We start from the raw sequence: 10,822 nt of genomic DNA on the forward strand, positions 1-10,822 counted from the left end.
TCCAGTCCCCCGGTCGTCCCGCGGTGAACGCCTCCTCTCGTGGGCTGACGACTTGGGGTTCGGTGACTACCGGGCCCGGAGCTGAGGCCACGACAGCGTTGCAGACGACCCCCTGTTTACGTTGAAGGACCTCGTGCGCTTGTATACTTGTAGCGACCCGCAAGGAAGAAATATCGATCTCGTCGGCCGTGTTGATGGGGACCCCCAGGTCCTGCGCCAACTTGAGCAGTTGCTCCAAAACCATCGCATCTTTGCCCTCCTCGTCCATACGAGGGAACGCGGCGTCGGCGAGAGCCAGCAACGCCGTGCGATAGGCGAGCACGGTCTCCGTGTCCGCCTTCCGCCTTGCATAAAAATGATGGCGACATGCCGAGGGAGGACCGTAGACCTTGGCCATGAGAGCCAGCGCATCCTTGAGCGTGGAGCGGTCCGACCTGCGTGCGGACGTGAAGGCCGCGAGCGCGTTGTCGTCCAGCATGGCAGGCAGTGCCCGCAGCGCCGTAGCGTCGGACCAGGCGGACATCTCCTGATGCGCCAAAAACCTGCGCTGAAATTGGCCCCAGTCCCCGCCTTCCGCCTTGAAGGCTGACAATGTGGGAAGGCGCTGTTGAAAGATGAAGTCGTCCTCCGCCTCGTGGTTCCTCTCCGCCGCCCCGTCGGTGTGTAAGATGGCGACCCCAGTGGCGGGTGTCTGATGGCGGTCCGCAGCGCGCGTTGGTGACGTAAGCGGGCGCGCTTGGAGAACCGCTGCCACGTGGTGGTGTCCGTTTCCGCCAAAGAGTCGGCGCAGATGAAATGGTGGGAATCGCCAAGTCATTTTGGCGGGAATCTGCGGGGCGACCCTGTAGAATGTCCGCCGCCGTCCCTGCTCCTCCCGACGAGCTGATCTCCGCCAGGATGGACGCGGCGGCGAGCAGCAGCTCCGCCAGACGGGAGTGCGCCTCGCGGAGCACGGCATCGGTCCCCCGTCGCTCGTCCGGCGCCGTCGGCGGATCCTGCAGCGTGGGCAATTCTTCGTCCTCACCCCCGGATGCCAGCTGGCCCGAGTCGTCAAGGTTGTCCCCGCGGTCAATCCCGTGGGTCCACGGGTCTTCCTTGTATCCATGCTTGGAAGACCGTTTCACTTCTGATGCCAGTTGAAGTATTGGAAATGACGGCAGGAACTTCTTGACGGGTAACACACTTTTATTAAATCTTGACGTGTCACAATACAACGTGTGGTCTCTATTCTTCTGACTATACACTCCACTTAACTCGTGTAGACTCTATGCCTCTGGCTACACACACTTCACTTGACTCGTGTAGACCCTATGCCTCTGGCTACACACAATGCACTTGACTCGTGTAGACCCTATGCCTCTGGCTACACACCATGCATTCGACTCGTGTAGACCCTATGCCTATGGCTACACACAATGCATTCGCCTCTGGGTTACACAGAGTCCCGGTCCCGTTAGGACAGCGGGACTAGGTACCGCAGGGCCCTATCTCTTCATCCCCGTCTTCAGTCTTCGCTGGTTACATACTGCCTTTACGCTTGTGTGCATCCCCTTTTATAGCCCCTGCTCACGGGAGACGGAGCTGATGCGGACGTCGACGTGAGCATCGCTCCTTACTTAACCAATGACGACGCGCTATCTCTACGATTTCCCCAGTGCGTGTTAACACTACTCAACCAATCACACCGCGCTGCCACCCGATCACTCCCTCTCAGCGCGTCACCGGCACACAGCCAATCAGCACCACGTAACCCACGACCCCGCGCTGACCCCTGATCCTCCACCGTCAGCGCGCGTCACCACATACACAGCCAATCACTACGCGCTGGCACACGATCCCTACCCCAGCACGTATCACCACTACACATCTATTGAACCAGATAATAAATTCGTTATTTCATGTACCATGCCATATCTGACTCGGATGTTTTGTTTTTCCAAACGTCTGACTAGTTTATCAGTTACTCCCGCAATGTACGGTATTTTGATCGTTTTAATTACTTGGGCAGTTTCAATGCTCTTGTTATTTGATTGGGTTTTGGTATTCAATGCCCTCTTGATTTGTGCATCATTGTTACCGTTCATTTAGCGCTTCCTTAACATGTTGAATTTCACTTCTCAGACTGTCACCATCTGACATTTTCTTAGCTCGATGAATGAGCGTCTTGATAAGAGCAGAACCGATGTGGGGCTGTATTTGTTTTGTTACCTATTGTGCTAATTTGTACGTGACAGAGAATAAATGTGTGGCGGATTAACCACACATTTATTCTCACGCGATATAACCCAAAAAAACGTTATTATGAGTATTGGTTGCGAAAGCCTATGTGTCAAATAAACTACTCGGGTTTAGCAAGTCATTCCACAGACAGAAATATAAATCCACTGAGGCCGTTCAGTTGTGTGAACAGTGTATTCTTAACTTAGAAAAAAGTGGCAAAATAACGGAGCGTTTGTCTTGTATAGAGCTTGTCAGTGTTTTAGCGATTGTTTCGCTACCTCTTTTGTGGTCTGTATAATCTATCTAACTCCAAGCTCCACATTCACCCTTTAGGGACTCATCACTATCCACTCACAGTGGCATGAGTGCTCACACACGGGCAGTGATGTTTCCAGGGGCGAGTAGTGTAATAGATTAGAAATAATATAGTTTTCTTGATTCTTTCGGTAAAGTCACGTAGAAGGAAATAATAAAATAAAAAATAAAAAACATAAAAAAATACAATTCTCACGACGTTTCGGCCACAACGCAAGCAGCCGTCCTCAGGTGAAGAACAGGTCTGTCGGAAAGACAGCATCTGAATGACAGACCTGTTCTTCACCTGAGGACGGCTGCTTGCGTTGTGGCCGAAACGTCGTGAGAATTGTATTTTATTATGTTTAAATTTTATTATTTTATTATTTCCCTTCTACGTGACTTTACCGAAAGAACCAAGAAGATGAATCCCTGCAGTCACGAAAGCTTTAAATCGACATTTAATTATATAGTTGTTTTGGGTTAGATCGCGTAAATATATAAATGTGTCGTTAAAACTGCCACCACCCGACATAGCCAACTAGTAAGGGTTGTCACATAAACAGAACATGCCAATTCGTCACTAGTACAACACACCGGTGTGTTGGAGAGCCAAGCCACAACATTTACAAACTGAGAACGACGTTTAACCAGTAATTACAACTAGCTTAATCAGGCGACAGCCAGATTTGTGGAGAAGTCTTATTGTTTCGTTTCATATATAAGGCGGGTTTTAACGACACATATATTTTACGCGTTTTAACCCAAAAACCTCTATTATGGATGATATTTGTCATGATAGCCTACAGTGAGGGATAAAAGTATTTGATCCCCTGCTGATTTTGTACGTTTGCCCACTGACAAATAAATGATCAGTTTATAATTTTAATGATAGGTTTATTTGAACAGTGAGAGAGAGAATAACAACAGAAAAACGCATGTCAAATATGTTATAAATTGATTTGCATTTTAATGAGAGAAATAAGTATTTGACCCCTCTGCAAAACATGACTTAGTACTTGGTGGCAAAACCCTTGTTGGCAATCACAGAGGTCAGACGTTTCTTGTAGTTGGCCACCAGGTTTACACACATCTTAGGAGGGATTTTGTCCCACTCCTCTTTGCAGATCTTCTCCAAGTCATTAAGGTTTCGAGGCTGACGTTTGGCAACTCGAACCTTCAGCTCCCTCCACAGATATTCTATAGGATTAAGGTCTGGAGACTGGCTAGGCCACTCCAGGACCTTAATGTGCTTCTTCTTGAGCCACTCCTTTTTTGCCTTGGCCGTGTGTTTTGGGTCATTGTCTTGCTGGAATACCCATCCACAAACCATTTTCAATGCCCTGGCTGAGGGAAGGAGGTTCTCACCCAAGATTTGACGGTACATGGCCCCGTCCATCGTCCCTTTGATGCGGTGAAGTTGTCCTGTCCCCTTAGCAGAAAAACACCCCCAAAGCATAATGTTTCCACCTCCATGTTTGACGGTGGGGATGGTGTTCTTGGGATCATAGGCAGCATTCCTCCTCCTCCAAACACGGCGAGTTGAGTTGATGCCAAAGAGCTCCATTTTGGTCTCATCTGACCACAACACTTTCACCCAGTTGTCCTCTGAATCATTCAGATGTTCATTGGCAAACTTCAGACGGGCATGTATATGTGCTTTCTTGAGCAGGGGGACCTTGCGGGCACTGCAGGATTTCAGTCCTTCATGGCGTAGTGTGTTACCAACTGTTTTCTTGGTGACTATGGTCCCAGCTGCCTTGAGATCATTGACAAGATCCTCCCGTGTAGTTCTGGGCTGATTCCTCACCGTTCTCATGATCATTGCAACTCCACGAGGTGAGATCTTGCATGGAGCCCCAGGCCGAGGGAGATTGAGTTATTTTGTGTTTCTTCCATTTGCGAATAATCGCACCAACTGTTGTCACCTTCTCACCAAGCTGCTTGGCGATGGTCTTGTAGCCCATTCCAGCCTTGTGTAGGTCTACAATCTTGTCCCTGACATCCTTGGAGAGCTCTTTGGTCTTGGCCATGGTGGAGAGTGTGGAATATGATTGATTGATTGCTTCTGTGAACAGGTGTCTTTTATACAGGTAACAAGCTGAGATTAGGAGCACTCCCTTTAAGAGTGTGCTCCTAATCTCAACTCGTTACCTGTATAAAAGACACCTGGGAGCCAGAAATCTTTCTGATTGAGAGGGGGTCAAATACTTATTTCCCTCATTAAAATGCAAATCAATTTATAACATTTTTGACATGCGTTTTTCTGGATTTTGTTGTTGTTATTCTGCCTCTCACTGTTCAAATAAACCTACCATTAAATTATAGACTAATCATTTCTTTGTCAGTGGGCAAACGTACAAAATCAGCAGGGGATGAAATACTTTTTTCCCTCACTGTACGTGTTAAACAGATTAGAGATACATTCTGATAGTGTGTCATGTGCGCTGTGGATGAACCCCAATGGATCCCGATCATTAGCCTGCACAAGGAAATAACAAGTCTTTATTTAGAACTTATCCAGTGGTTCATAATTTGGTAAATAGTTGCAGAGATGAGCAGATTGATCATGAGTCTCTTTTTATGCCAGTACGCAGTGCGTGTGTGTGTTGGGGAGGTGGTGTCGCGGTCAGCGTGCTGCACTACGAATCCGGCGAGCCGAGTTCGATTCCCGATTCCCGCTCACGGTCAACACCAGTGATGATCATCTCAACAGGTCCTGGGCCTCCCCTAGGTCGACTGAGTCTCAAACGAGTTCCTGATATAATGGTTAAATATCGCCGCTGGATAGACAAAGGCGGACAGGAGTAGTGCTGCCCAACCACCTCCTCGTGTGCCAGCCTTGATGGGTTTTTGCTACCAGCACGTGTCCTAACAGTCTCTTAATGGCTATACGGGGGATCTTTGTCTTTGTTGGGGAGGTCATGACCCCCACTCCCGCACTCAACCCTCAAAAATCTCTGATGAGATATTGAGACCTTTATCCAGCAGTGTATTTAGAAAGGCTGTAAATGAGTAATTATTTTTGTGAGACTGAAGGAACAAATGCTGTTACGTATCTAGCACCTATTAAAGCGAGCAGAAGGGGTGTGAACAACATTAATGAAACATAAATAGGCCTTTTCACATGGTTATAACGTAATCTCAGATTTATGCTGCATTTTTCAAGATCTGACGTTCTCCTTTATGCACGCGATTCGTTTCTACCACAGTTAAGGCCTGTATTTCTCATGTCATTGTTCTTTAGCAAGTGTGAAGAAAGCTGTTTATGTGAAGAAGGGTACATTTTATTTCACGCTTTTATTTAACTCACTCTCTGTTGTTGTCTTTGTTGTCGTTGTCGTATCCTCAAATCTTGTAACTCAATTTTAACCCAATTCCCAATGTGGCATCGACTTAAAACTTAGTATATTTATGTATTACTGATGCCAATACTATATTCTATCATAAAAAAAAATGTAAAACATTTTTTTACACGCTTTCAATTAACTCACTATGTTGTTGTCGTATCCTCAAATCTTGTAACTCAATTTTAACCCACTTCCCAATGTAGTATCGACTGCAAACTTGGTATACTTATGTCATACTGATGACAATACTATATTCAATCATAAAAAAAAAATTATACCATATTTTTGTATATGTTATGTTTCGCCTTGGGTCTAATTGTCCACTTTCAACTCATGTTGGATGTAAATCACCACGGTCCCTTACGTTATGGCAAGCCTCGGGGCCACTTCCTGGAGTCGTGGAGTTCTGCCATTACTCGTACGGTTCATTTCATTAAAGCGTGTTTAGAAAAAAAGTGTTTTTAAATCTAACTTTTTACAGGTAGGAACAATGTTCCACACTACCCACCAGGGATTATTTGTCTGTCTGACTGTCTGTCGTGCATAAATATATATAATATAAACAGCTCTTAGATTGGTGGAGACCTACTGCTGGGTACGAATAGGGGAGGTGCCTTAGGGAGGAGGGTCAGGGGAGGGGCCTAATGAAGGGGGGAGTCAGGAGAGGGGCCTGAGGGGGGGGTCAATGGAGGGGCCTAAGGATATGGGGGGGTAGTCAGGGGAGGGGCCTAAGGGAAGGGGGGTCAGGGGAGGGACCTAAGGATATGGGGGTTTGTCAGGGGAGGGGCCTAAGGATATGGGGGGGGGGGGTGGTCAGGGGAGGGGCCTAAGGGAGGTGGGGTCAGCGGAGGGGCTTGAGGGAGGGGGGGTCAGGGGAGGGGCCTAAGGGAGGGGGGGTATGGAGAGGGGCCTAAGCAAGGGGGAGGGGCTGATAGTGAAGGGGGCTGGCTACCTGGCTGGCTGCCTGGCTACCTAATGTCAAGTTATATTTTATACAGGTAGGAACAACAGGTTCCACACTGCCCACCAGGGATTATTTGTCTGTCTGTCGTGCATATGTGTCTGTCGTTCACGAATGCGCTGTCCAACCAAGTTCCTACCTGCCCACTCCGAAGGAACGTGTTTTACCTGATAATCAAACTTGTATCTGCTGCACGTAGTGAATATGAGCATTTATTTAACCTTGTCTTGCATTGTTAATCTGTCAGAGAATTGATATTCAAGCCACACTGGTCTCATAAATTACCACAGTCATTCAATATCCTTGTATTTGATAACAGGAAAACGCTTCTCCCCAAATCAGCAACCAGCTCCAATGAGCTTGAAATGTTTATTTCTTCATGTCTATATTGGTTTGTTCTCTTGCATCATTGTGGCTGGATTCACTGCACTTGGATAACACTGGTCAACACACTTTTTCTGGCATAAGGTATCCCAACGGTTTTAATGTAATTTTGGGGTGCTGATTCCAAATCTGGCATCAGTTTTTGTCTATCACATCAGGTTTCTGAGATGACAAATATAGCATTTTCAATAAAAACAGCACATTTATGCTCATATACGAATAGCTAAACAGACATTCATACAAGAATAAGATAAGATACAATATACAATAATAATGAAACAAACATTTAATAAGCCGTAGCACAAAGTTGTGAGAGTGACTGCATATCAATGTGAGTGAATGCATATTACCATGTAAGAATTTAATTGTGAAGATAATAAAAATATGTACAAAAAGGTAATTCACAATAGTGATGTTACATCTGCATAAACGACCTCTTCTTTGACGATCTCCGATGTATAGCTTGTGGAATGTCTCTCATCAAGGACCAGCAGTAATCTGCCATCATGTTTGAGTCCCATCGGCCTTGGTAACGTTCTTCCATAACTTTAATGTCTTGATGAAAGCGTTCACCTTGCTCTTCGCTCATGTGACCCATGTTCTCTGGAAACTGGGCCAAGTGACTATGTAAGTAGTGAACCTTGATGCTCATTCTACATCAAAGTGCTTGGAAACTCAAGAGCAGCTCCTCCACAATCTCTCGATAGTTGTCCGCTTTCCTGTTCCCAAGGAAATTCCGCACGACATCAGAGAATGCATTCCAAGCTCTAGCCTCTGCCGCAGTCATTGTTGTAACAAAGTGTGGATCCCTGATGAGTGTTCTTATTTGAGGGCCATCAAATATTCCTGCCTTTTTCTTCTCGGCACTGAGACTTGAAAAGGTTGAACATATATAGCTGAAGCAGTCTGCAGTGTGATCAAGAGCTTTGACGAATTGCTTCATTAACCCAAGTTTTATGTGCAGTGGGGGAAATACAATTTTATTCCTATCAACCAGAGGCTCATTCTTGATGTTCTTGTCACCAGGCGTCAAACTGATTCTTGGTGGCCAGTTCTTTTTAACCCAGTGTTCTAATGTAGCCCTACTGTCCCAGTAGCACAGGAAACAAGGGTATTTGGTGTGACCTCCTTGCTGACCCAGCAGAAAATTAACCATTTTCAAATCAACACAAATAAGCCATCCATGAACATGGTATTCCAATCTATCCAGAACAATCTTGATGTTTGCATACTCATCATTCATTTTTACAGAGTGTCCTATTGGGATTGAACCATATATATTTCTGTTGTGAAGTAACACACATATCAAACTCCTTTTACTACTGTCAATAAAAAGTCTCCATTCACTTGAATCATATGCGGGCAGTCCCATATTGAGAAGAAGCCCTTCAACATCATTATAATAAACAAGTTGACCATCTGATTGGAAGTACTTTCGCAGTGCTGCTTCTCTGTTACGATAAAAGGAGACACTAGTGCCAGGTCTGAGTAGTCCTTTCTCTTGCAGCCTGGAAGCCAACAATTCAGCAGACTGCTTTGGCAAATACAAATCACTTACAAGATCATTCAATTCAGGCTGACTAAACAGAGACATTTTATCACAATCTGCATCAGATGGCGTATATTCGATCTGAGCATCATCATCATCATCTGTAGAAGCAGGTAAACTGAGGGATTCAACATCAATCTCTGGTAGCTCAGTAAATACAGGCACAGGTATTTCCTCACAGTGCTCAACTGGTCGTCTGGCAGATGGGATGTCTGGGTATTGTAAGTGTTGTTTGTTTTTCTTATTGAAACATTTTACATTGACAAGGCAGAAGTAGCAGTTATTCAAATGGTTTGTAGGTTCTCTCCAAACCATTGGCACACCAAACTTAAGCTTAGCATTCTTTCCTTTAGACCATGATCGCAAAGTTTCAACACAGGTTTTACACATGTTGTGAGGAGCTCAATTTTTGTCTTGGTCTCCAAGTCGTACTTTAAAGTAGGCAAGATAAACCTTCTTGACAGAGGTATTGATGTTGCGCCTTTGATCCTGCAAAGTGAAGTTGCCACAGATGTAGCAGAAGATATCTGGGTCATTACTGCATTTCCTTCTTTCGGATGTTGTAGCCATTGTTAGATCACGCCCTGCAGAAGAAAAATATTAAATAAATGTGGATATCTACATAAAATTATATTATAAAAACACTATCCTAAAAATACAGCACCATATTTTAACACTAAAGCAGTCACTGACTCGCAACAACTTGCAATCATAAGTGACAGTTAATTTCGGGTAAAATCAATGAAAATGGGGTATGCCGATAGCATAAAAATTAGATGTGATAGAGCAAATCTGAGATCAGATTTGGAATCAGCACCCTGAAATTAGTCTAAAACAGCTGCAAAAGTCCAGGCCAGAAAAAAATAAAAATGGTTGACCAGTGTAATTTATCAGTGAGAGCAAGCTCCTTACATCTGTGTAATTTCATTTTCTGTTGTATTTTCCATTTGCTCCACAGCATCCATTAATTCTTACAAGGTTACCTTTAAAATGCACTTTTTCTTTAATTCCTTTTTTTTAAAACCACACACGGTGTCTAATCTGTGCACACTTTTTGCACGTCTTTAAATGTCAATTATCTGCTGCTTTGGTCATTGAATAATGGTTTCATACTCTCGAAGGCTAATTCCTACTTTTGCAGGAGTCCACCAAAGTTGTAATTGCTGAAAAAGTGATTCCTCCACATCAGGGGCGCAAAGACACTTTTGGAAATTGCGGGCATCCTTCTAGCGAATGGTCCCTGGTGGTTATTTGTCAGATTACACAAGTAGGCACTGCAAAGTTCGCCAATCACTTTGTCACAGATAAGAGGAGTTCTGCTGAACTATAATTATATTAAATACTTAGCGGGAAGTACCCGGCGTTGCCCAGGGGAAACATATATTTCAAATCTTAAAAACATAACATATACATATGTAGAGGCAACACATTTATTTACTGACACAACTTGAACCACTAACACAACCAACAACTACTCAACGTTCCAAGGTTAGCTATGCACATTAAGGGTTAACTACGTCAGGTGGTGGCCACCGTTCCTATCCACCAAGCCACTTGAACGGAATCACTATATGGTTGAACCAGAACAGCCGATATGCCATCTGGTCGTCGTGTGCAGAGACCGAAGAGTGAGGATCGAAGAAGGCGGCTTCATTCCCGGGTCGAACAGCCTCGATCCCTCTCAGGACTGGGCTAATATCTCCTGTGGCATGACTGGGCTCCGCCCCTGGTCACGCCCCCTTCTCGATTCTTCGCGGAGGCTCTGGGTCCATATCATGTGGCCCGCTCACCCCCTTCTGGAGGTCCCTATGCCCCCTCGTCCGGTCACGTGCTCTTGCGGGTTCACACCGACTGTCATGTCCTGACCCGACCTCCGTGATATCCGGAACCTGCCATCTAGTGAGCCCCGAGGTGGAGTACACCCACTGGCGCCATAAAACGGCTCATTTATGTCATTACATCACCCACCCCCCCCTTCGTAAAATACAGCTGTCCCGGCTGTCAACAACAACAATTTAACAAGAGTGTGCCTCCCATGAACATAACGACAATAAATATCCGTCC

The sequence above is a fragment of the Lethenteron reissneri genome, chromosome 16, assembly GCF_015708825.2.
Source record: "Lethenteron reissneri isolate LAM-NWPU_2019-01 chromosome 16, ASM1570882v1, whole genome shotgun sequence".
NCBI lineage: Eukaryota > Metazoa > Chordata > Hyperoartia > Petromyzontiformes > Petromyzontidae > Lethenteron > Lethenteron reissneri.